General features: G+C 41.7%; 1 protein-coding gene across 3 annotated transcripts in view; it reads left to right on the top strand.

Annotated features, from left to right (window-relative positions):
• RFTN1 (raftlin, lipid raft linker 1) overlaps positions 1-26937 on the top strand; it is a 209802-nt gene that overhangs the window by 53253 nt on the left and 129612 nt on the right. The window lies entirely within an intron of this gene.

A 26937-nucleotide genomic window follows, 5' to 3' on the forward strand; every position in this document is an offset into this window, starting at 1 on the left:
GGCTCAGTCGGTTAAGTGTCTGACTCTTGATCTCGGTTCAGGTCATGATCTCATGGTTCAGGAGTTGAGTTGAGCCCTGTGTCGGGCTGTGTTGGGATTCTGTCTCCCTTTCTCTGCTCCTCCCCTGGTCACTCGCTGTCTCTCTCTCTCTCTCAAAATAAATAAATACATACATACATACATACATACATACATACATACCAAAAACTAAGGATTCACTGACATTTTATTTTTTATAAGAAAATTTTCTTTAACGTTTATTTATTTTTGAGAAGAGAGAGAGCATGAGTGGGGGAAGAGAAGGAAAGGGAGACACAGAATCTGAAACAGGCTCCAGGCTCTGAGCTGTCAGCACAGAGCCCAATGTGGGGCTCAAACTCACAGACCACAAGATCATGACCTGAGCCAAAGTCGGACGCTTAACCGACTGAGTCACACAGGCGCCCCTCAATCCACTGACATTTTAGATTACTATTACTGGTGGATGAGACCCATTTACAGGATGAACCTCCAGCCTCAGGCTTAATGCGTTTGTTTTCCTAAACCCTGTCCTCCAACCAAACCTGTTTATTTTTTATCTCCCGCGTTTTCCTGCTTCTCTGTTTTTGTCAAGCACAACCCCTAACACCAGCCCTTGGCCATTTCCCACTTCTGGGCACCCTTACCTAGTCATGGTCATTGTTAACATTATCCAGACACAGTTTTAAGGTCAGACAAGAGCCATATCCGTTTGGGTGGGATATTAGTTACTAGGGCTGCTGTAACAAACGCCCCTGAACATGGTAACTTAAAGCAGCAGAAATGTATTCTCTCACAGTTCCAGAGGCCAGAAGTCTGAAATCAAGGGGACGGGGCCACACTCCCTCTGGAGTCTCCCTCTGGAGATCTGTGTCTTCCCTCTTCAGTTTCTGGCAGTTATCAGCATTCCTTGGTTTGGAACTGCAGCTCCCTGTGCTCTGTCTTCACATTGCTTCTGCTCTGTGTGTCTGTGCTATGTTCTGTGTGTCTGTCTCCAAACTCCCTCTGCGTCTCTCTCATAAAGACATATGTGATTGCATTTAGGGTCCACTTAGATAAACTCCTTTTCTCAGGATCTTAATCACATCTCACCATATAAGGTACTATACGCAGGTCCTGGGGATTAGAAGGGGGACATATCTTTTTGAGCTCATTAAACACAGTGATGTTCTAGCAGTAATAATATTAAGTGCTTAAAAATGATAGTGTATGCCAAGAACTTGCAAAGTACATTTCATGCATTATCTCATTTAGTTTTATACCAAGTATATAAGGTAGGAGCCATCATTACTACCTTTGTACAGATGAAAACTCTCAGGCTCAGAGAAATGAATACTTACCAAGGTCACCTGGCAGCTATGAATTGGGAGAGCCAAAATTTGAACCCAACCATTTGGGCTTTGGAGCTCCTTCACGTAACTGCTCTGAGTCAGTAGCTGGGTTTTCAGTTAGACTGCTTCCAGTAAATGGCTTTTAGACTGGGTACTTTCTAGCTCTAAAATCGTATGGTCCTCTGAGATTTTGTCAGAAAAAAACAAAAACACTTCAAACCTGTGTTATTTAGAGTATAACAAATTTTAATGTGGCAGACAATGGAGAGAATTTGCTTATTATGCTCACAGAAGAAGAAGCCGATGTGAATTTGCTGTTGTGCATTTTGATATTTGCTGATGGTGGAGGTGTTCTGGAAGGAAAAATTATTCTGGACTCCCAGGCCAAGTCTATACCATCTGAGTGAATTGAGGTAATTGCTCAGATTATTTAGAGCCTGCCTGCCAGATAATTGAGGTAAATGGGGTTATTAATTTGAAGTAGCTAGGTAATTGGGTCTGCCTCCCTTCTATAATGTAAACATGGTCACATTGTGTAATTCTATAATTGGTTGAAAGCGTTCTCTCTATTCTTTCTCTTGAAGCACCTGCTATTGTCTGCAGCCTGGCCATTGGGTTACAGTGTATTAGATTATTACAGACAAACCCCAGCACGTAGCTTGGGTTGCCTGGTGAAAAATGCATACATATATGTGTGTGTATTTATTTCTGTGTGTGTATGGTGTATATATTTTTAATTAAAAATGGGAATATAGGGAGTATTTTAAGGTTTATTTGTGATAATTCATGCGAGAGTTTTACAGAAATGTGTGTGTCAAAGGTATCACCTTAGAGTCTATTTGAGGAGATGGTCTCTCCTTATTATAAGAGGTTTTTTTTCATTGAACCTTACTGTAATGTCTATATTGGAATCACCCAAGTAAGTTATCATGGCAGAGCCTAATCCTCATCAAATATGGTCAAAGGAAAACTTGGTTCAGTTCATCAGCTTCTGCCTAAACGTTGCCTAATGGGATCTATGTTGTGGTTTTGCCATGGGATCAGAGACATTTGACTCGATCCAACGTATGCTTGCCCTGGCCTGTGTTGTCGCTGTACCGGGCTGCCTGAAAGGCCTCCATGGGCCTTTTCAGATCCCTTTCCAAATGACTGACTAGTGTGTTCTTAGACTTCTCCAATTTATACTGGGGCCAAGCCTGCTTTGTCTGGCATTTTGTCTGAGAAGTCTGGCTATTCTAGAGTAGGGGCTGCCTTACAAAGGATAAGAAATTCTGGGGTGAGTGGGTGGGAGGGAGTGGACCAGGGTCACAGCTGCAGAGGCCACATGTCTCAGATGTTCCGAAACCTCCTGATTTTAAACATTCTTTCTGGCTTTAGACTGTACCTCCTGCATTTTGGCTTGGAAAAGGAGGCTTAAGAGATGGTCTGCTCATACGTCTTTCACATTTGTTATTTGTGTAACAGGCCTTTGATATGATACTTTCACTGAAGCCAAAAAAGGAGAAAACTGGGAAGAAAATTTCAGTTAAAAAAAATGTAATCCCCACCCAACCTCTGATTGAAATGTGAGGTTTTGATCTTGGCCAGTGGTGTTGGTAGTTGACATCACTGATCCGATTATTCTATTTCCTGCCTCATGTCCCTTGCCCAGATGTGGTCCAGAGAGGATGAGGGCTGTTCAGACAAAAGTGGGCTCAGCAAATTCAGATGAAGTGTCCACCTGTGCCTCCTGAAGTCTTCCCTCTGGGCTGTGAGTTGATTTATAAACTTAATGGGCCTTGGGGGAAGAAAAAATGAAGAGAAGAGGAATTTGTTCCTCAAATGAAAACCAAATATGGTTAAAAAAAAAAAAGCTGCATGCAACTTATCCTCCCAGCCTCCAGTAAATGTACAGATATCAAAACAACACTCATTAGATAAAAATCACATTGGAAAAAGAGAAATCGAGACAATTTTGGTGTTTTACAGGGCCAGAAGAATCCACATAATTTACTTTCTCCGCAACGTATGTATTACATACTGCATTATCTGGTTGTGTATAATATTTCATGTGTGATACCCGGATCATCTCTAAAACTAATAAACATTCAGACCAAAGCCATGTCCACATACAGTATTGAAATGAACCGATCATTTGGAAAGTTCACATTCTCAAAAATATCTTGGCTTTGGTTATCTGAGAAGAAAAGAATCACATTGAATTTGTTTCTTTGTTTGACAAACAACTAAAAGTTGCAGTAACAAAAAAAAAAAGTTAAACCTCTTTCAAAACCTATTAGCTATAAATCTTAGAGCTTACTTTTCTCCAGCATTTAAACAAACAATGGCCAACATTCCTATAGTAATGTGCTCACTCTTCGTCCTTTGTCTAACAAAGTCATTATAGACATAATGGATAGCTACTCAGGCAAGGGAATTCTGGGCATGGACTAGAGTTTTTAAGAAAATTTTTAGGAGAATTCTGAGTATAGATTTAAGTTTGATTTTTAATTTTCACTCTTTTGACATACGGGAAAATGAAATCAGTCTTTCATAAGAATAAGTCTCTTCCTCTAAGAGTTTAGATGTCTGAAATACTTTGTGGACATTTCTTAGACTTTTCTGGTTCGTGAAGACTTACTTCATTTAGTAGAAGTCCTGGTTGGTAACTTTAGAGAATTTATGAAACTGAGCATTATATTTTCAGTGTTTCATCAGATTTTTGTATTTCCAATGTGCTTTAAAAAAAAGTGAAAAAACTCACTATACCTTTGTATAAAATAAGGGTAACTCTGGCCTTAGACACTCTCCAAAGGAAACTAAAGTTTATGGAAATTAGCTGTGGTTTTGAGAATTATTTTGGCGTCTTTGTGCTTTTAGTTTGTTTTGTATGCATCTGAGTTTTTAGTTACTGGAATCTGACATCTAAATAAGAGGCTGTTACTATGATATGTAAATAGAATGTATGGGTCGAAATGCTTGTCATTATGGATGTTGAAAGGACAATTTACGATTTACAAAGACGGAAAAGCTCAATAAAGATCTGTATTGAAGAGCTGGTGCAATAGGAAAGCTGATAGATGGGCTTCTTGTGGATGAACAGAATCAATGACAAGCGAAAGGAAAAATTCACTTCACTGGTAGGGAAAATGATTTCCAAATGTCAGCAAGGACAGTACTTTCTTCCTTCCCTGTGCCCTAGCCTGGGCTAAGGACCTGAGGCCCCGGCACCCTAACATGACTGGACTTTAATAATTCAGCAGGATGCTGTATTAATTAATACAGTAGAATGCATGCTGTATCGATCTATTTCCATGCCTCCTGCCTCCACTAGACCGTGTAAGCCCCTATTGGCCAGGCACCTTGTCAGGCTGCTTTTTTTCCCTTCCTGGCACCTAGTACAAGCCTGGTACATGGTAGGCGCTCAAAAAATGTCCAATGAATTAAGTTTTAATGATAAAAAACTTCTTTTTGTAAGAATTATTTATGTGTTCATCTTATTCTGCACATTTCATCCCACCATGAAATTAGTAGTTTAATTTTTGTTTCAGGCAGCGTTTACCATTTTCAATCAGAAGGACTGAAACAAAAAAGTAAAATCTTATTTTAAATTCACAGAATTAAATAATGGGTGACATTTTTATTTTTCTGGGCTTTTTTTTTTTTTTTTTTTTGTAAGTTTATGAAGCTTCTACTTCTGAACTTTGAGCTTAAAACTGCCCTGAGACTTCTGAGGCACCTTGTGTATTATAAAAGAAGGTATAATAATAACTGATATTTATTGGGCATTTACTCTGTCTTAGCCATCTAACTCTTTCGGTTTCTATAAAGATTCTACCAGGCAAATACAGTTATTGTCCCCCCCTTTTTTAAAAAAAATTATTTATTTATTTTTAAGTTTATTTTGTTTTGAGAGAGAGAGGGAGGAGGGAGAGAACAGGTGGAGAGGGGCAGAGAGACGGGGGAGACAGAGAATCCAAAGCAGGCTTCAGGCTCTGAGCTGTCAGCACAGAGCCCAGCCTGGGGCTTGAACCCACGAACTCTGAGATCATGACCTGACTGATTGAGCCACCCAGGCGCCCCTATTGTCCTTTTTTGTGCTTGGGGAAACAGAGACACGAAGAGATTTAAATGACTCACCCGATGTCTTTCAGCAAGTGGCCAAAGCCAGGGTTTGAGCCCAGGGAGTCTCCCTCCACATCTGCTTTCCTAACCACTAAGCTACACTGCCCCTGGGAGGGAGTGGCTGACCTGCACGCAGTGTTTGTTGAACGGACTGAGTTGAACCAGACAGGCCCGTCCCTTGGTGGAGACATGGCATAACCCTGGGTAGAAGCAGTAAGTCATGTGTACTAGTGGAGACCGTAAAACAAATGTGGTGAACTGTAAAAGATTAAAGAGCTAGTTTTCCTGTCATTCTTCCAGAAAGTTTCACACGTACTTGTCGAAGTTCTTATAGAGCTGGCATCTGCCAATTTGTAAACTTTTTATTGACTCATAATACACATAGAGTGTTTTGTTTTTATGAGGGAAGTGGTGCTTGAAACAGTCGACATCTCTGTGTCAGCCAGACATGACTCTGGCAGTTCTCAGAGTGTGGTCTGCGGACCCCGGGGAGCTCCTAAGGGCAAAACTCTTTTCAAAGTAATATTAAGATTTTTTTTTTTTTGCTTTTTTTCAGTCTTATTCTCTCACAAGCGCGCAATGGAGTTTTCCAAAGGCTACGTGATGTATGATGTATCACTAATTATGTGTGCTTGGATATACTGGCTTTAAAAATGTCTTAGTTTGGGGGCGCCTGGGGTAGCTCATTCGGTTAAGCCTCCAACTTCGGCTCAGGCCATGATCTCGCAGTTCCTGAGTTTGAGCCCCGTGTTGGGCTCTGTGCTGATAGCTCAGAGCCTGGAGCCTGCTTCAGATTCTGTGTTTCCCTCTCTCTCTGCCCCTTCTCTGCTCATTCGTTCTCTCTCTCAAAAAATAAATAAACATTAAGAAAATAATAAAATAAAAATGTCTTAGTTTTAAGTTTTCCAATAAAATAAATATCAATAGATATAACCCACGTAAACAAACCTTCTAGGGAGTCCTCAAGAATTTCTTCCGTGAAAAGCCATTCTGAGACCCTTTTTCTGAGTTTGTTCAATAGATGGTGTTTACTGGTGTTTTTTTTTTTTTTTAAATAATAGCTGTATTCCAAATACACCTGAGTTTGTAATCCCTTTCCAATGTGCAAGAAGTTGGGTAAGATGAAATTTGCCTTAGAGGGGCGCCTGGGTGGCTCAGTCGGTTAAGCATCCGGCTTCGGCTCAGGTCATGATCTCGCGGTCCGTGAGTTCGAGCCCCGCGTCAGGCTCTGTCTGTGCTGACAGCCCAGAACCTGGAGCCTGTTTCAGATTCTGTGTCTCCCTCTCTCTCTGACCCTCCCCTGTTCATGCTCTGTCTCTCTCTGTCTCAAAAATAAATAAACGTTAAAAAAAAATTAAAAAAAAAACAAAAGAAATTTGCCTTAGAAAGATAAACCATTCTTCTCTTTGAGCTACCTTGCATCTTTTCGGGTGCTCCCAAAGCCCTGAGCAACTTATTTCCTGAAAGAAAAGGTGTTATTTCTATCTTGGTTCTCCAAAGATTGGGTCTTCATTCTAACTTGCTGAGCACTATTTGAGAAAGAACAGCCCCAGCTACTGTACTTGTTAATAAGGCAGCCCGCTGAGTGCCAGAATCCATTTTTTCTGTGTGATCAAAACTAAGCTGCATTTCTCCTTCCTGTCATTTCACCCACTCTGCTCCGAGGTTTTAAGAATTAGCTGTTCAAAGATTAAGTGCCCTTAATCAGTTCATCTTCCATTACAATGTAAAGTTTCTCTTGTGTTCAGCAGAGAACTTGATTTTCATTTGATATCTGCGATCACAGAATAGTAAGTGGATTCCCAGGAAATTTCATGAAGAGCAATGATAATGCAGAGATGGGGTGGAGGTAGTGGGGGATGTTGAGCTAATTGATTAGTTTAGAATCTTCTAATTTCCATGAGGAATGGAGGAGCCCAATTTGTATTTCTCCTCCTTGGCATGTTATTCTCACAGATTGTCTGATGTTTCATTATCATCTTGACAGAACAGCTGATGTATAATTCTGTTGAGTAGTATATCCGTTGTGTTTTTGCCATGTGCATTTATTACTTCATGATTAGATTATTTTGTCTCTATTAGTTGATTATCTGAGAGCTGGAGGAGTGAACTCAGAGGAGTGTACATCTCTGCGTCCTGAATTTTCAGTGCCTCTGGCCCTTTGAACACAGCGGATACCTCCTTCCCTGATGATAATATACTAGGCTTTGGGGACCATAAATGACTGGTGTTAATGTCTTCTGCTAATAAAACTTTTGTTGCAGAATGTTCTCTTATTCAGAATTTCCCTAATCCTTACATACGGCCAGCTTCATTGCTTTCTGTCTGTCAACACTGGTTCTTCGTCTGGTTCCAGGGTTAATTTGCACGCTTGTCATCCTGGGGTTTTTGTTCCCCTGCTTCCAACCTGTTTATGGAGCCTCTTCTCAGTGGATTTGAGAACTGCAGGCTAGGAGTGTGATGTGAGGCTTTTAACATACACACGCAAAGCTCAGGCGGACAAATTGCGTTCATTCGCCAAATAAGCCTCTTTGGTGTCCCCCAGCCCCTAAAAATAACATCCGTCCTCCGAGTGGTAGTTAAAGAGAATCACCACAGAGCAAGCTTTTCTCACAAACGCACACCACCTAAGCAAACTGGGATGGTTCCGTGCGGCTGTTTCTGCAGCTGTTCGCTAATCCCCAGTGCCCAAGTACGTGCGCGGGAAGGCTTGATGGCCTGGAGGCTCCCGTCACAGCGCGCAGACAAAGTCTGGGGCTAGAGTGGGAGGCTTTGCTGGCTGCCAGTCTTCTTCATCTTCAGAGGAGCCAGGGATCCTGATGGGAACTACAAGGTGTAGAGGAAGAGACGGTTTTGCGGTCTTGTCCTTCCCAGTAACTGTGTAGTTACTCTGTCCTTTTTTTTCTTTAATCATTTATTCATTTGCGAAGTAGTTATTGAATTCTGATAATTAGCCAGGCAAAGAGGAGGCCAGTTGTGAGGAGAACAAAACGAGCAAGACGAAGTCCCTGCCTGCCCAGGAGAGACGCACCAGTAAACTGTTACATTAACGAGAGTGCTAGATGGTGCCTTCAGATATGGAGGGAGGCCTTTGGCAGGCCTCTTCTAGAAAACGTTGTGGAGGATGAGTAGGGACTTTCTTTTCTTTTTTTTTTTTTTAATGCTTATTTATTTATTTTTGAGAGAGAGAGAGAGAAAGCGAGAGAGAGACAAAGAATCCCAAGCAGGCTCCACGATGAGTCCAATGTGGGGTTCAGTCTCACAACCCTGAGATCATGACCTGAAGCAAAATCGAGAGTCAGATGCTTAACTGACTGAGCCACCAGGCTTCCCATGAGTAGAGATTTTCTAAGCAGACAGGGAAGGAGCAGGAGGGGAAGAAGGAGAGGTCAGGACCCAGTATTCCTCCGTTCCTGCCGCCATGCAAGCATTACTAATCAGTTGGGAACTATTTCATGGTGAGCTCACCCTCAGCCTCACAGTCTTTTTCAGAACATGGCTCCCAACAGCCTCTCTCACAATCCACCTCAAACTTGAATGAGCAAAAGAAGTAAATGGCCCTGGTTGTTCCCCTGCAGATCTGATTTTGTAGATCTGGGACATAGCCTGGGGATATCCATTTTAAGCAGACCTGCTCTACCCTACCCCCAGGCGGCCCTGATACAGAGGTGCTCAGCAATAGTATTGAGAAATCGTTTTCTGGCAGTTGATCTCTTGATTACATGAGTACATTCCAGCAATATTATTTTCATTCATATCAGAAGCAAATTGAAATTCTAGGCTCAGATAATTATAGACAGTCTTTCCACCTACAAAACATGTCATGTTGGATTTTCAAAAATTGTGTAGGAATCAGGACAATTCTTTGCGGGGCTGCTCTGTGCCTTGTAGGTGTCTTGCTTGCCCGGCCTTCACTGGCTACGGTAGTGACCTCCCAATCACAGTAGTAATTAATAGTGCCCCCTTCGAATTTCCAAAATGTTTCCTGAGGCAATACCATCCCCTGTGAGAACCACGGAGCCAGATGATGGGCCCTGGGTTTTTGGAAGGGGGAAGGTGTGCGAGCCTTGTGTTTTAGCCAGACCACTGGGCTGTTGGTGTAGACAGTGTGTAGCTGGGAGGCAGGCATGGTAATCAGGAAGCCATAGGAGGCTGAGAGGGTGGCCATGGAAAGGAAGGAGGCTTAGAAAGGAGAGTCCCAAGGAAGAGACTTGACAAGATGCAGCAGCCAGTTGGACGTAGAGAAGAATGAGGGAGAGGGAGGTATCTGTTGTTGCCCAAGGTTTGAGTTTGGCCGCTCTTGGATGTGATGCTATGGGCCATGACGAAATGCAGGAGGCAGGGCAAGTGTTGGAAAGATGGCAGGCTTTTGTTCCAAACATGTTGAGTTCCAATTGCCTGTGGGATTTGCAGATGGAGATTTTTCTGAACCAGCTGCAGATGTGGGTCTGGAGCTCAGGAGATAGAGACTTAGGAGAGTTGGACACATGGAATTATCTGGAAGGAAATGGTGGTGGGGTCATGGAATGGATGAGATGTTGTGCAGGCTTGTAATTCCTCCTGGGCTAGTTAGGAGAGGGGGTCACAGAGGTTACACAGTGCTGGCCCTGCTGATGTTGGAGACCGTGTGCCTCTGTATTGTGATTCTCCCCAGCAGTACCCAAATAGTGTGGGTCCAGCAGGGGAGAAGCTTCAGTTCCCCATCTCATAAAATGAGTGTCCCTTCTAGCTCTAAATTCCCAACAGTATGGTTTCTGAATTGTCAAGAAACAATATATTAGGTATGCCTGGGTGGCTCAGTCAGTTGGGCGTCCAACTTCGACTCAGGTCATGATCTCACAGTTCATGAATTTGAGCCCCACATCAGGCTCTGTGCTCACAGGTTGGAGCCTGGAGCCTGCTTCGGATTCTGTGTCTCCCTCTCTCTCTCTCAAAAATAAATAAGCATTAAAAAAAAAAAAGAAGCAATATATTAGGCATGAACATAACCTAAATTTGATCTAAATTTGAATAGAATGGGGGGAAAAGTAAGATATCTCAGTAGCCTCAGAGGAAGGGGGTCCTGGATATTTAGTTCATTCTCTTATGGGGCTCTTGGCCCTGCTCAGACAAATATTGTGTTCCTGGACCTCAGCACACATGTACAACCAGCTCACCAGGACTGTTCTAGAGGCCTGCCATCATAGTTGGAAACCTAGTTCAGAGCATCTGCTTATCTTAGGAGTCACTGATACCATTTTTAATTATCGAAGTTTTCTCTTTTTTTCTTTCCATTTTTTTCTTTTAAAAAAATTTTTTTGAAGGGGTTTTCAACGTAAGACCAATGTAAATGTAAAGTGCACTCCTTTCTAAATATGCCATGGAACCCAAAGGCCTTAAAAATTTGGGAAGTGTTGACAAACATACAGCTTTACAACTTTAATGGACAGTAGTCCTCCTTATCCATGGTTTGCTCAAAGTCACCTGCAATCCAGAAGCAGATGATCCTTCTTCTGATGTATCATTAGAAGGTCAGTAGCAGCCTAACATTACATCGCAGTGCCTGTGCCATGCATCTCACCCCATCTCATCATGAAGCCACTTTATCATCTCCCATCATCACAGGAAGGAGAAGGGCAGATACAGTATGATAAGATATTTTGAGAGAGAGACCACATGCATATAACTTTTACTATAGTAGATTGTTATAATTGTTCTATTTTATTATTAGGTGTTGTTGTGACTCTCTTATTGTGCTGAATTTATAAATTAAACTTCATCATAGGTATGTATGTACAGGAAAAACATAGTATAGCTAGGGTTTGGTACTCTCCATGGTTTCACACATCCACTGGGGGTTTTGGAAAGTATCCCCCGCAGATAAGGGGCTGCTACTGCAGTGAAAGAAAAACAAAATCGCAATGCATGTAACAGACCAAGGACTCATACCCATCTAATAGAAAATTGTATACAGATCAGTAAGAAAAAAGATAAGCTGCGTTATGGAAAAATGGGCAAATGGGATCTCGGCTGAAGAGCAAGAAATAAAGAATTACATTTGTATGTATCATGTCTAAAAATATTCTCACCTTATTACTAATTATAGAAACTTAGAATAAAGCAACAGTGTCATTTTTCACCAACCAGATTGGTACTGTGGGGAAATAGGCATGGTCTCGCTCCAGGGATTGGTAAGACAGTTGTAGGGCAGTCAGGCAATTCCTATCAAATCTTGTGCCTGTGAGATGTGCGAACATGGGATTCTAGAAAAGCATTAAAAATGACTACCATTAGGAGAACAGAGGTGAACGAGGAAGCTTTGTTATGGCGGCACCCCACGCCCCCCCCCCCCCCAACTAGGGGAAATGCATACCAGGTATTGTAGAGGTCTGACACAACACCGTTTTAATCTGGCTTTGACTTTTGTCCTCTGTCCCCACCTCTGCACTGTGGGCAGGAAGTCCAGTGATGTGGAGAAGGTTGATAACAAGTTATTTGCATTTGTCCAACTGAAATACATTGGCCCCCACTTTATCAGTGTCTTTGAATATCACTATTAACATTTAAATTTGAAAATTGGATTTGCTTTTAAACATTTGCTTTGTTTATTTTCTCGTGTCATACCCTGAAATTAAGCGAGTCTGATTTACGATGGTTATTTATAATCACTGCGTAGCTATCTTTATTTCTCTGGTTTTCCCATTATAGACTTTTGTGGCAGTAAACATGCTGTACACACTCATGGCTGTATTTTTTTTTTCCAATCAAGAAAATACACTATGAAATTTATGGAAGAAATAAACATTACATTTTGAAGAAAGGCTTCGTTTACCTACGTGTAATCAGCCTTTCAAGGAAAACACTGATCCAAGGAGTTGACTGATCTTAGGAAGGACTGCCAGGGAGGCACACAGTTGTACAGAAACAGAGAGCGTGTTTTGGTTTTGAGGAGTTATTTTGTTCTGATCCTCCCGCACTCATTATAGTTTTGTGGTATGGTAAAAGAGCACTGGATTAAGAGTCCAGGGGTCTTTTATAGTCCTGATTCTGCTGCTAACTATATGCCTGTAGACAATTGTTTAATTCCTGTGGACATCACTTTACAATCGATGAAAATGAATGGACTAGTTTAGGTCATTAGGAAGACTTCATAGTTAAGGGCATAGGTTCTGAATGATTGGATTTGTGTCTTGGGTTCACCACTTACTGGCTGTGCAACCTCGGGAAAGTACTCAACCTCTCTGATCGAGAGTTTTCCTCATCCTTGAAAAGGAGCTTATAGAGAGGTGGTTCGAGGATTAAATGAGGAAGTGTGTAACACACGTAAAACAATGCCTTATGTAGAGCTTATGTTCAGGGGAAGTGAGCTGTCGCTATCATCATTAGTACTTCTGTAATACTTCTCTTATCTCGTCTTTAAGGGCTCTTTCAGTTGTAAAACCCTCTGAAACCATGATTCTCAGAAAAGCAATTCAAAGGCAGTATTTGAAGTCTAGAACACTAAATGGGGAGAGGATGACAGTGGGGGAAGAACAGGCAGAGAAGCTGTCAGGTGGCCACTGACCCCCCACAGCCTGCTTCCAGTTACATTTCTCACTTTCCATTTCCAGCTCTCACCCAACCCTCCCTGAGGCCGCCACCCGCGTGTGATCGGGGGTGGACAGACACTATGTGTGCAGCCTCCCCTTTCTCTGTGGTAGCTGAGGACAACTTCTGGGCTTTAAAATAAAATGGTTTTTTTTTGTTTTTTTTTTTTCACTTTAAATGTTACGCCTGAAATGCTTCCAAGTGGAGCTGCTGGCAGAGCAGGCCTGAAGTGGGAGGAGAATTTAGGGTAGGAGTCCTTGCCGGTGGCGGATAGTAGAGGAATTTAGGACGTGTGGGTGAGGAAGGGAAGTACAGGACTAGAATTACCCCTGGCTTCATGCCTCCTTCAAGAAATATTTTCTCTTTGCACATTTAACTTCACAAATCTGGGATGGATTCAAGACAAACACGGAGAGCGGTCAGGGCAGTGGTGACATATTCCTGTCCCATCTCCTGCTGGATGCCTTCCTCTTGGCCATCCCCTCGTCTGTCATCCGCCTTTTCCTGGTGCGCTGTGTGTTAAAGGCTCTAAATGTGTTCTCACCGTGGCTCCACCTCTTTTCTCGATCCTCTCTTTTATTCTCTTGCTCTTTTTGGAGTGTGGTTTATGTATCTCACTGGGACCTTCTGCTGTCCTTCCTCTGGTTCCTCGTTACTTTTACGGATGGTGCCGTTTTCTAGAACTGGCTCCCTAGACGTTCCAGTCCCATCGCAGCTGTGGGCCCTTCCCCCTTCCTCATTCTGCGATACCACGGAAGTCTGTGGTAGCGTCTGGTGCAAATCACAGAGGTAGGAACCCCTCAACATGCTTTTCGCCTCACTTTCTTTTCTGAGTCCTGATGTCCTAGACCCATCTGGGGTTCACATTAAGAAATCAGTAGAAGTTAGGGGCGCCTGGGTGGCTCAGTTGGTTGAGCATCTGACTTCGGTTCAGGTCATGATCTCACAGCTTGTGGGTTCAAGCCCCGTGTCGGGCTCTGTGCTGACAGCTCAGAGCCTGGAGCCTGCTTCGGATTCTGTGTCTTGCTCGCTCTCTCTCTCTCTGCCCCTCCTCCACTTGTGCTCTCTCTCTCTCTCTCTCTCTCTCTCTCTCTCTCAGGAAATGAATAAACATTAAAAAACAAAAATTAAAAAAAAAAAAGAAAGAGAAGTTTAAACCAACATTTAAAAGAGGGTTGCAGGGAAAAAAAAAATGTGGGTCTGTGGCTTAGGCTGAGAAATTAAAGTCATATGTGAAAACTAAAGAATATTGATGTACAGCTGGAATGGTTTCAGACATAAGGATCCACTTGCAGACATGAAGACCTGTCATGCTCGGTGACAAGTTGGGAGATGATTAGGGTTATTATAATATTGACAATAATGATTTTAGTGGTTCCCATATACAAAAGAGTTAAAGGTTCCAGGTCCAGTTCTACTGCGCTGTCTGCATTATCTCACTTAATCCTCATGCCGGCCGACGTGGTTAACATCACTTTTGTATGATATAGCCCAAACTGAGGCCCATCAGGGCTTAGGGCTCACCTAAAGTCATAAAGCTATTCAGGGGTGGCACTGAGAGTTTCAACTGAGAGTTTAAATAAAGGTGGGGCGATGGGCAAAATGGGTAAAGGGGAGAGGGAGACACAGGCTTCCCGTTATGGAATGAGTAAGTCATGGGGATAAAAGGCACAGCACAGGGAATGCAGTCGATACTATTGTGATAGCAGTATGGTGACGGATGATGGCTGCATTTTGTGGTGAGCACAGCATAATGCATAGAGTTGTCAAATCACTGGGTTGTACACCTGAAACTGATATAACATGGTGTGTCAACTATACTTCAATTTAAAAAATAATAATCGAATAGAAAATAAACCCAAGTAATTTGGCTCCAGAGAGTGAACCTTGGCCTCCACACCATCCATCTTTCTGCCTTAGCCAGATTTGATACATCACCAGCTTTCTACCCTATAATTCAATTCTGGATTTCTGTTTTCTATTTGCCTAATAGGATCTGCATTGTTTAGAAGTAAGACAAACTACACTGCAGTTATAACAAATAATAATACTTCTTGGGATACGTGAGAATTCTGAATATCACGAAGCCGCCCATCCTACCCCCAGTGAAACCAGGCAAGGAAGCACAGGAAGGGAGACAGTTCTGTTAAGTCCAAACACTAAGACCACACAAATGAGTTTATTAGGGGTATGAGGGAGAATTTGCATCTCCGGAATGTAACATAAATCATCCAGAAAAGTCCAGTACAAAGCACTGCCAGGGACTCAGCAAAACAGACCGGAGGGTCCACTGTCTATTGAGATTTCTGATCCGAATCATCTTAGCCGGGATGCCGGCTGGCTGGGGGCCTCTGGCACTTATTTCCAGTTTGGCCAGAGCAGTGATTCCCTGCTTGAGAGTTCCTGCATGGGGTAAAAGGTGTGACTCAGGAGGGCGTGCGATCTGCTGACGGAGTAAGAACAGAAAAATGTTGAGAACCCACTTGCTCCAGAGAGGTAAACACTTTGGAAGTGTGACTGTGTTACTAGAGATTCTCGAAGAGCAGGGATTTAAGGGTCTCAGGGACCAAAACATCAAACAGGAAGGCAGTACCAAGTTTTGCTTTCTTCCTCTAACTTCGAATAGTGATAACTAGTGAAAAAAAATTTAGTATACGTGAAGGAAGATTACCCATTTGATCCCACACTATACTTACTGTTGCAGTTTTCCCCCCACTCCTTGGTGTTACAGGCTTATTTTGGGAAAAGAAGTGACCTTACTCATAATTGGAGCTAAAGGATGCTTAGTAATGAATTAAACTGACACCTTAATAAAGGTGGAGAAGGGAGCATGCTTTTTGGACTGAAAAAAAATGAGTCTAATGTAAAACAAAAGATTCTAGAACAGACCTGCCCCATAGAAATATAATGTGGGCCCTGGATGTAATTTAAAGCTTTCCAGTAAAAATTTCAAATTAAAAAATTAAAATAGGTAAATTCATTAGTAATTAGTAGGTAAATTAATTTTAGTATGTTTTATTTAACTCAGTATATTCAAAATATTATCATCTCAACATGTAATCAATACCAGATTTGTATCGAGATATTTTATATTCTTTTTTTCATGTGAAGTCTTTGAAATTATGTGTGTTTTACACTTAAAGCACATCTCTGTTCACACTAACCACATTTCAGGTGCTCAGCAGTGATGTGTGAAGGGAAGAAAGACAGGAGGGAGAGGCGGGTGGGAGGAAATGTTAGTGAAAACCTGAAGATGCCTTCTAAGCAAATAGATGCCTATCACACCCTCTTCGGCAATCCCAAAGGCCACACTTCCTGGTGGTCCATTTCCATAAATTCTCACCGGCAAGTCAGGAAAATCTTTTCTCCTTCCTGGTTAAAATCCATCTTTCCCTTCTTGTGCCAACTGTTGTTGGTAGACATGTTTCTGGATGTAAATAACCCCCCCCCCCTTACATTTCTTTTCTGTTTTATTATTCTGGAGAACCTTCCTTGGCCATTTACTCTCATGTAAGTATTCTGCTTGATCTCACCCTCCAGCTTTTCTCTTCCTCCACTGGAATCTGTGAGAAGGCAGCTGGAGGAACACACATGCGTGCATAGACCTCAGATACTATTTGGGACTCCATTTTTATAGTGGGAACCAAAATGCCTCTTAAAATTGGCCTCCTGAGGCATCATAGACCCCCATCTCTTCCATAGGCAAAAAATAAACCAGAGAGTGCTGATGACAATTTTGCATGCAAATTGGTTAGTGGAGCCCGGGGCTGCTCAACTTGTGTGTACAATTTTCTATTTCCATGCACCAATTTGGGAGTTTGCGCATGAACGCAGTAATTGTTCATGCAAAGCTGAAAATGCAGGTGTGGAAGCCTTTTTTAGAGTAAGAGAACTGTCTGACCCCATTCTCATTTGAGTTTTGTTGAATCTTTCGTGATGTCATATGCGTAAGTATTATTTATTAAAATACATTTCCAATATATGGAGCTTTTTGTAAGTCTTACGAATGTTTTTGTGACTGTGCCACCGAACATATGGTATGTCTCCGCTAGAGCGAGGACAAGGAGAGTCTACTGAGTTGAATTTGCTGGTTTGTCTGGGGGTAGTGCCTTTGAACCAACAAGTTGATTTCCTTTGTGGGTAGGAGTTGTACAAAGCCCACAGAGGATAGAATTTATTCTTGCCATAAGATCTTGAAACTATTCCTGTACATGGGGCATTTTTGTGCTTTCCAACAGTTTCCATAGTGCATTGTTTTATATATTGTTTATATTACTATATTCGGAAATTTTAAAAAATTCTCCTAAGTAAAGAGTTTATTGATATACCAGTGTGAAACTCTATTACAGAGTTGAGATCCTTGTGATAATAACTCAAGGTAAACAGAAATAGTAGTATTCCCTTGTGCTCTGCATAAATGCCAAACTGAAGTGTGCACGTACCCTCGGGGCACGATACTTTTTGGGAAATTTCTTTTTTTTCCATTTTGTTCTGCCTGGGGTTAAGATTCCCCGTCACTCCTTGTGTATAACCACAGACTTTGTCCTGTCATTATTTGGCCATCTCCGCAAAGTGGAATTTTTATATACTTCCTTTGCTTTCATTGTCGTATCAACCCTTGATTTTTCCTCCAGGTCAGAGGTATGGATCCAACTCATTTTTAAAATTGCTACTTAATAGTCTATAGTATTGGATGAGCCATAGTGTATTCATTCAGCCATTCTGCTGTTGGTGGATTTCATCATGTGCACGTAGGGAAGGAATTAAAATGGCCCTCGGCTGTTTCAGACTTGAAAAAAGCACCATGTCCCTTCTTGTTCCGAAAGAGCTGACTGACTGCCTGGCTCTAATGGGACTGCCCCACGAGCTGGATGGGTGAGACCATGTGTGGGGTGACGAGCCAGAGTCAGAATGTGTTTGCTGGCTCAGTGTGCTACCCATTTAAGATGCCCCTTTGCTTTAGCCTCTTGGCTTTCAGCACACCTGAATGAGAAAGTACGAGAGCAATCACGCTTCTTAGTTGAAACTGAGATTCCCCACAGCTCCTTGCAAAGATGCATTATTTTTCTGCTGTGCCTACTCTGAGAACTTGGCCACAGTGGCGTTATATTTTCAGTACTGATTACTTTTATACAGAGTCTTCAGACTTTATCATAGAAATCCATATAGGGTCCCATTTACATTCTAAACAGTTTCATTTCCATATTGTTTGTACATATTCATTAGTGGCTGGTCTTGGATGCAATCAGTTTATTGTACTCTCAGAATCAAAGAGAACTACCCGGAGCGTCAGCTCTCAGGATATCGTGCTCAATTAGGAAAATGGCATAAAATATTGACAAGTAGCTTCCCTTCCGCCTCATGCTAAGCTCTCCTTGGATTTGGCATGGACCAGTTTGAATAGAAATTCTGAAGACTCGGTGATCCTTTGCTTCTCCCCTTCACCATAAAAAGTATTTTTAAGCGTGTGATATATTTTATTAATACTCCAACTTCAGTTTCTAGCCGGTTGCTTTTAATATTTGAATACCCCACTGTGAAGTCCAAGCAGCTTGAGGCCTGGTGTTTCTGGAAAAGCTTTCTTGATGAATCTTACCCTGTGTCTTCTCTGACAAAATGGACCAGTGAGATGAGCGGGAACGCCGTCTTTTGAGTTTGATTAATGGGCACGGTCAACGGGAATTATTCAGCACTCTCCTTACAAAGCCCTAGACACTGAATTTTTTACAGTGTGATGTTGCATGTGTGTGATCCAGTGACTGTGTGTGATCCTTTGAAATGACAAGCAAGCCAATAACAACTTGATCTCCCCCTCTCCCTCCACCCTTCCCTTCACACACACCCCCACACATACACACAGACACACACACACACACACACCCCTGTGGTCACAGCAGTCTGACAGTCTGATGCTTCACAGTCACTTGTGGTCTGGTGGCATGCACTTAAGAACTCATTTGATGAGGCCTTTGTTGCTTGGCCAACTCCTCCATGATTGGCCTGTAGAACCCTAGATTTAAATAAGCTTTAAAAAGTGCTTTTAGTCGTACTGAGATTTTCCCCTTGACTTTATCCATGATTCAGGTAAGGTGTTAAGAGCTGTGTTTTATGAAAGCTGATTGGTGGTTGCCAGAGAGGGGAATAGGGAACTGCTTACTGGGCATGGGGTTTCCTTTTGGGGTGAGGAGAATGTTTTAGAAACAGAGGTGATGGTTGTACAACATGGCGAACGTACTAAACGTCACTGAATTATTCACTTTAGAATGGTTGATTTTATGTTATGTGAATTTCACCTCAATTAAAAAAAAAAAAAAAGAATACACAGTGTTTTAGAATACACAGTGTTTTAGTAGTGTGGTCTCCTGAGCCTGGCCATGAATTTATGTGATAAGACAATGACAGAAATCTGAATTTGGAAAGCCTGAAAACGATAGTTGTAACTTATTCTTCAGATTTAGAAATGACACAGATAGAAGCCTTCGGGCTGCACACATTATTTTAAAAAATTGAATTCCTATTCTTTACCTATACAATAAAAAAAAAAAAACACATTTGAAAAATGATTGATTTTAGTGTTTCGCTAAATTGGATCTACTGCAAAGCCCAGGCAGACTGATGTTATAGAAATAACGGCCTTCAAGGAACTTTAAAAAAAAAAAAAAAAAAAAAGAGGGAGAGATTTGGTTGAACAGTGTCATTATCAGCTTTACCTGTGAGGGAAATTACCCGGGGGAGATGGTGTCGGTCCTCTTGTGTTTCGCTCTCCGGTATTGACAGATCCATTAGCAGATGTAATTAGAAAAGCAGAGTTGGACTTTGAATAATTAGGTTAAAGTCACAGATGATTGCTGAGCAAAATAATAGAAGCTGTTGCAGTTCAGTGTGCCGTTGCCTGCCGTACAGAGGAGAGAAATGAGTGGCTGCTTGCTGTATGCCAGTGGTTTTGTTCTTGCCTTGGAACCTGGCACTTTCCCAGCAATAAAGTTTGAAGGAGCAAAGCCGTCCCTTTGGCTCTTCTGCAGATGTCTGCAGGGCTTCGTGTCCGGGGAATAAGTGGGGCTGCGGAATGTTTTTGCTAAACAAAACATAGTCATAGCAAAAACAAAATCTCCTTCATCCCAGGAGTGTTAAGAAATGTGTGGTTTTGTGGATTAGCCCCCCCCCCCCCCGTTTTCATTCCCTTTTTTTTTTTTAAGTCCTGGAATAATGGTTTATTTATTTATATGGAGTTATTTTCTGAAAGGAAAACAGAACACTTATTCTAAAAGACCTTGGGACTCTCATGCCACCCAAAATACCTTTCCGGCAGTACTTTCTATATTTTGATATTTTTTTTTAATCAAAAGCCTGTTATTGGTAATTGAGTGAGGAAAAAAATATTTCCAAGGAATTCAAAATGTAATTGTATAGTTCCCAAAAAATTATATAGTTCTAAACATTTTGTTCATCTTTACATCAGTGGAGAGGAGAGGAGAATTGGGAAATAGAGGGCTGTGTCAAATACCTGCAGGTGTATCCTTGAAAACTGATATAAATAGTGATGATGTGGGAATGAACGGAATCACAAGCTCTTCAGTATGTGACCGAGGCTTACAGCGTGCCTTGACAACGCTATGATCAGGGATAGGAAGGAGTAGGGGGCATCTATCCCCCTACATTTATCAAATGCCCCATCCAGTCTGCAACCTACCATGCCTTGGCTTTAGGCCATATGGACTTGGAAATAAAATGAGAATTACTTGCCAAATCTAAAGATTAGGAGAGTTTCTATGAAGACCAAGATTTCTGAGTTCTTGAAAGTAAGAATGAGAAGTTTTGGCACCATTGGGCCCACATTCCCATTGGCAATAAGCAGGCTGAAAGGCATGATACTGCCCTCTGGGTGAGAGGGGGCTTCAGTATCCATTGTTCCTCCCATGGCTGTGTCTCTTTTGTTTGTTTGTCCATCTGGGCCCTGGCCTTGCGATCTGCCCCAGGCCCTCTACCAGGTCATGAGATAAGAGCCAGCCCCCACCCAGGCTAGTGGGAGAAGCCAGCTGGAGAACTGGGCTTTGTACAGCAGTGGCATCCAAGTCCTTGTATGGGATGAAGACGCGGCTCCCTGAGTGGGAGCACCGGGGCGTCCAGCCTGGTCCTCAGGTTTGCAGATTGACCATAGTAGATAAAAAAGACCTTGGAACTTGACAGATTGGAAAGTGGAGAGAGAGGAAAGTATGATCTTCAGATGGACATTGGGCCCTAACAGTGGCATTTCCTTAGACTGGAGTAACATTGGCCAAGAAAGCATCATCAGTGCCCCTCATCTTCAGAATATGAAGGATTATAATTAGAAATTTCAATTTATGATGAGGTGGCTTATGGCTTCAGTCCTGGAGTGGCCTCATAAAAGCCCAGGAAGTCAAAGTAACTTCAGGTAACGGATACTGTTTTCTTTATAGCTCTCCACTAGGAAAGAGGGAACCCATTGTCCCCAGATATACTTCTTAGAATACCCCTTTTCTCTCCTATGACTGTGCAGGCATCTCTTCCCTGGAATGCCCCTGAATATCTCCCAGGGACAGTCAGAACAGGCAGAATCCTTTCTAATCCCTGGGATAGGCAGAAGACTGGGACCCTCAAAGACAGCAGTGATTTTTATTCGGTCATAGTGGCAACAGATTATTTTCTTGCCTCTCTATCCATCTCTCCACCCACTCGCACGTGTGGGTATTCCGTATTCCCATTTTGGCTCTAGGTTAGGGGAACTCTTTCGGTTTGCACTGCAGACATTTATTATATTATTCAGTATCACCTTTTAATTAGGAACTGGTACGTTACTCTTCAAACTGAAATAATGAAATCATTGCATTTAGTGCTGGAAGTTCCTTTCAGAATTGCCTCTCCAGGGTCTTCATTTTATAAACAACAGACCCAGGAGATGGGGTGGGAGTTAGATGACTTGTCCAAGGTTACATAATTTGTAAACGAAGTCAGGCAAATCTCACAAAACAAAAATAATGGAGAGGTTATCCGGGTGGGTGGGGTGAGAAAGAGACCAAGAGACTACAATTGGTATGTCCATCCACACAGAGAAGTCATTCCTTTCTTTATTTTTCTAGTAATAATAGTGGGGAATTGGTCAGTTTATAAGAACTAGGGTTTTTCTGAAGGTTAAGGTTCAAACAGAAACAAATTAAGGCCTTTAATCATATTTACAATAAGAGCCTGGTTTTATTTTATTGCGATGAGATTGTTGAGATTAATTTTTATTTGTTTTTTAACCATGAAGCTAAACTTACTTTGACAGCATGCATACCAAAAATTAAAGCCATAAAATTGCTGAGTTTTGACAAGAGATACATCTTTAGATTTTAAGATAAAAATTTTAAAGATACTATGTTTTATTCAGGAAGCATTTAACTATAAAGTGGTTGATCGCCTAACGTTTTGAGTGCACTGATTTGCAAGCCTGGAGGGTAAGGGGTGTGGGTGGAAATGGGAAACAATTTAGTGGCCCAGCACTGTACTGTCATCACCAGCCTCAGTTGACCTATATCCCTGACCAACTCCCCACCCACCACTGCCAGCACCACTGAGAACGATACTTTGGAGCTTTATCCGTTACACACACATCATCCCGTTTGATTCTTACAGCCGCTGTACGATGTCATTATCCCCATTTTTTAAACAAGGAAACCGTGTGTTCACATGCCCAGGATTATTGCCAGGGAGGAATGTAGCTAGAATCCCAAATTTTCCAAACGTACGGACTGCTTTTATTTCTTTTTATTAGAGCGTGATGCGTAAGGGGGAACAAATACATAAATTATCAGAATCTTAGTAAAGGCTTATTTTATTATAGCAGTAAGAGCTTGAAATACTTGGCGCGTTCACAAAACACCACACTGTGAAGACTGGCTGAGTGGGAGGGTCTCATACTGGTTGACTCACAGATGCTCTTCCTACACACTCTTATCAGAGAGGAGGGGAGCTTAGTGCTGCCTAGCATTTTGGGGTTTGATCACTGTCGTGAAGTTACCCACCCCAAAAGGCCTGCCCTCCTACCAAAAGTCCATTACGTTTTGCAGACGAAACCACAGGCATCTGTGCCACACACGGTTATGCTCGTTCAGTTCGGTTGCTTTGTAATCTCTTGATAGCAGAAGAAACCTGCCCCTGTTCCCTTGACACCCTGCATAACAGACCTGCTCCTGTCATTTGCAGGGCCCAAGAGAAAAAGTGCAAGACACGTTGGGCCTGAGCCAGCGCTAGGGTGAGGCGAGGGAGGCAACATTTTTATTTAAAAAAATTTGTTTAATGTTTATTTATTTTTGAGAGAGAGAGAGAGAGACAGAGTGCGAGCAGGGGAGGAGCAGGGAGAGAGGGAGACACAGAATCTGAAGCAGGTGCCAGGCTCTGACCGTCAGCACAGAGCCTGATGTGAGGCTCAAACTCACGAACTGCGAGTTCATGACCTGAGCTGAGGTCAGACGCTTAACCGACTGAGCCACCCAGGCGCCCGAGAGGCAACATTTTTTAAAAAGACAAGATCAGTAACAGTGTGGTGCTAAGCCATATTGGAGCTTGAGGCAAAAGGAAAAATCAATAATACTGATCCTGTATTTATTAAAATTTTGGATATTTTGTTTGTTGTAGACTTCTTGCATGAATTTTCACTTTGTAACATATTGCATTAAATTTTTATTGATCTTTCTTACTGAGTTTTTGGTGCCCCCTAAATTTTGCGGCTGTGGGGGTGTCTCCCTGCCCTCCCTTGGGCTTGCGGATGCACACATTGGGGCACCATCCACCCTTGCTGCAGATTGGAGAAGCCTGTCCAATCCCCCAAAGTGGGCCCTGGGCTCTAAGGGCAGAGAATTCCAGGGTCTTGGCTGTGAAAAGTTGGGCTATGGATGACAGGTGGGTAGGTGTCCCTAGGTCCACTGTTTCCTTGCTCTCAGAGGGGAGAGGAGAGTGGTTGGAGGAGGGCCAAAGGAACCCTCTGGACAGTAGCTCTCAGCCTCAGAGTCTCTTGGAAGGCTTGGGAAGGTATAGATCACTCAGACTCTGATTCAGCAGGTCTGAGGTGGGGCCCCAAGGTCTCTATTTCTAATGTGCTCCTCCGTGCTGCTGCTGGTGGGTCAAGGAGCACACTTTAGAGCAGGGATCCACGGTGGGGGTCTCCTTGCCTGGGTCTAAGAAGTTGCTTGACAGATTTCTGTGCGTGGAATTCAGGTTTCTGTGCGAGGAGTTCGGAGGGGCTCAGCATTCTTTACCAGACTTGTCTTCAGATCTTTGGTGGAGCAGCATGTCCAGAATGTACCCTTCAAGGGAAAAGATGTCATATTTTTCTGCTTTCCTGGCCAACCTTCGCTTTGTCACTGTTATTAATGAAGGTTTCTCCAGGATGCTGGGCACTGCTTTAGAGTGAATCATTGCTATAGATTTTTTTTCCTGTAAATTTCTTGCATGATGTATGGAAATGAGAGCTACAGTGGCTGATGTTAAGTAGTGTTCTTAAGTACCCCTAGATTTGTTTTTAAGATTGTGTTTTAAAATAACACATTATTTTAAAAAATACATAAAGAACTTTCAGATAATGTTTTTACATATAAATCAGAAAATTTTAAATGTCGGGGCGCCTGGGTGGCGCAGTCGGTTAAGCGTCCGACTTCAGCCAGGTCACGATCTCGCGGTCCGTGAGTTCGAGCCCCGCGTCAGGCTCTGGGCTGATGGCTCGGAGCCTGGAGCCTGTTTCCGATTCTGTGTCTCCCTCTCTCTCTGCCCCTCCCCCGTTCATGCTCTGTCTCTCTCTGTCCCAAAAATAAATAAAAAACGTTGAAAAAAAAATTTAAAAAAAAAAAAGAAAATTTTAAATGTCTTATCAACCCTCCACCCAATGACCCTGATGGATGGTAACAGTACCTACTCCAAGTACAAAAGAAAGTAAAAGCCACCTTTCCATCCTTCCCTCTATTCTTCAACCCTTTTCTCCAATATTCATATTTTTGTGATTTCTTTCAGAAAAAAAATTTTATTCTAAAAAAGATTATCTCTCTATTTTTATACAAGACTAGCATAGGATAAACACTTGACACCTTGCCTCTTAATAATTTATCTCGGACACATTGCCATCAGCACATAACAGATTTACCTTAAACTTGTTAAATAGCCCATAGGATTCATCACTGGGTGTCCCAGTGTTTATTTAGCCAGCTCTCCAATGAAGAACTACTTGGTTCCACGTTTTTGCTATGTGAACATATCTGTAGTATCTTTGTCCGTAAAGCCTGAAAAACATCTAGGAGTCCAGCCATAGATGCAGTATCCGGTAGTGGGGTTGTTGGACAAAGGGTGTGTGTACTTTTAGGTTGGAAGGCAAGCATCATATTCCCCTTCAAAAAAGTCTACCTGATCAACCATGATGAGCATGCCTGTTTCCCCAACATTCTTGCCCACAATGGATAGCATAGAAGTAAAAAGAAAAAAATTCTATTCCAATAGCAATATTAGTAGAAATAAACTTGTTAAGTGTACAATATCTATGTGAAGAAAACTTTAATAAGTGCCTGAAGGACCCCAAAGAAGTCTTGAATAAACAAAAATTATGCCTTGTTCTTGGATGGGAACTTGTAATATGATGAAAATATCCATTCTCCCTCAGTTAAGCTATAATTTGAACATGATCCAAAAATAATATCACTAGGAGTTGGTTTTTTTTTTTTTTTGGAAGGAAGGTTTGATGAGCTGATTTAAAAGATGATTTAGAAAAAAAAAATAACAGACAAGAAGATTCAGAAACTAAACAGGAAGATAAGTTTCAGGAAATAGCCTGACCAGATATTAAAATGTAACGTTAAAATTGTTAAAATAGATAAGTAGAGGACAATCATAAACTTGAATATATTCAGAAATATAATATATGATAAAGGTAGCATCTCAAACTAATGGGAAAAAATGGATAAACATGGGGGGGTAGAATATTGAATTCATATTGAATAAATTCCAAACTGGATCAAAGATTCATATCCAAAAAATGAAATATGTAGTAGCAGGAGAATCGTTTTATAATACCAGATGTCTCTGCTCTGATACAAAACTCAGAAGTCATTGAAGACAAGATTGAGAAATTCCACTTCATAAAAAAAAAAAAATTCCTCATGACAAGACCCACTTTATGCAAAGTCAAAAAACGAACAATAAATTGGGAACAATATTTGCAAGTGATATCACAAATAAGAACTAAATCTCCTAATGTATAAGAGTTTCTACAAACCTATAGAAAAAAGGACCAATAGCCCAACAGAAAACTAGGGCAAAGATTATAGTTAACAGAAAAGGCGACACAGACAGTATTTAAAACATGACATGTTCAATAAAAAAAAAAAAAAATACAAGTTACATAATGAGAGAAATACAGATTACCACCACAGGGATCATTTTTTCACTATGAGATTTGCCAGGGCATGGAAAAAGAAATACCTTTGTACATCACTGGGTGGGGGGAGGTGGTAAATCCATGTTACCCTGTGGAAGAAATCTGGCAAATATCTGAGAAAATTACAATGCATTTATCTTTGGTCTAGCAAATTCCTAGGTATGGAATTCCTAGGTATGATGTATTATACATGAGCACATGTGAAATTACATAGGAGCGTAATTTTCGTCAGCATTACTTATAAAAGCAAAAGTTTGATTAATCTGTGGTACATCATACAAAGGAACACTGTTCATCTGTAAGAGGAATGAAGAAGAATTCTGTGTGCTACTACTGAATGCTTTCTAAGCAAAGTATACTGTCAATTGATAAAAATTAATAAAAAATGAAATGTGTGACACTATGCTACCATTTGTATAAAAAGAGAGGGAGACATATAGACTTTACTTGTGTATGAATTCAGCAATTGTTAATGTGTATACAAAAAAAATGGATAATACT

The sequence above is a fragment of the Neofelis nebulosa genome, chromosome 5 (genome assembly GCF_028018385.1).
Source record: "Neofelis nebulosa isolate mNeoNeb1 chromosome 5, mNeoNeb1.pri, whole genome shotgun sequence".
Taxonomy (NCBI): Eukaryota; Metazoa; Chordata; class Mammalia; order Carnivora; family Felidae; genus Neofelis; species Neofelis nebulosa.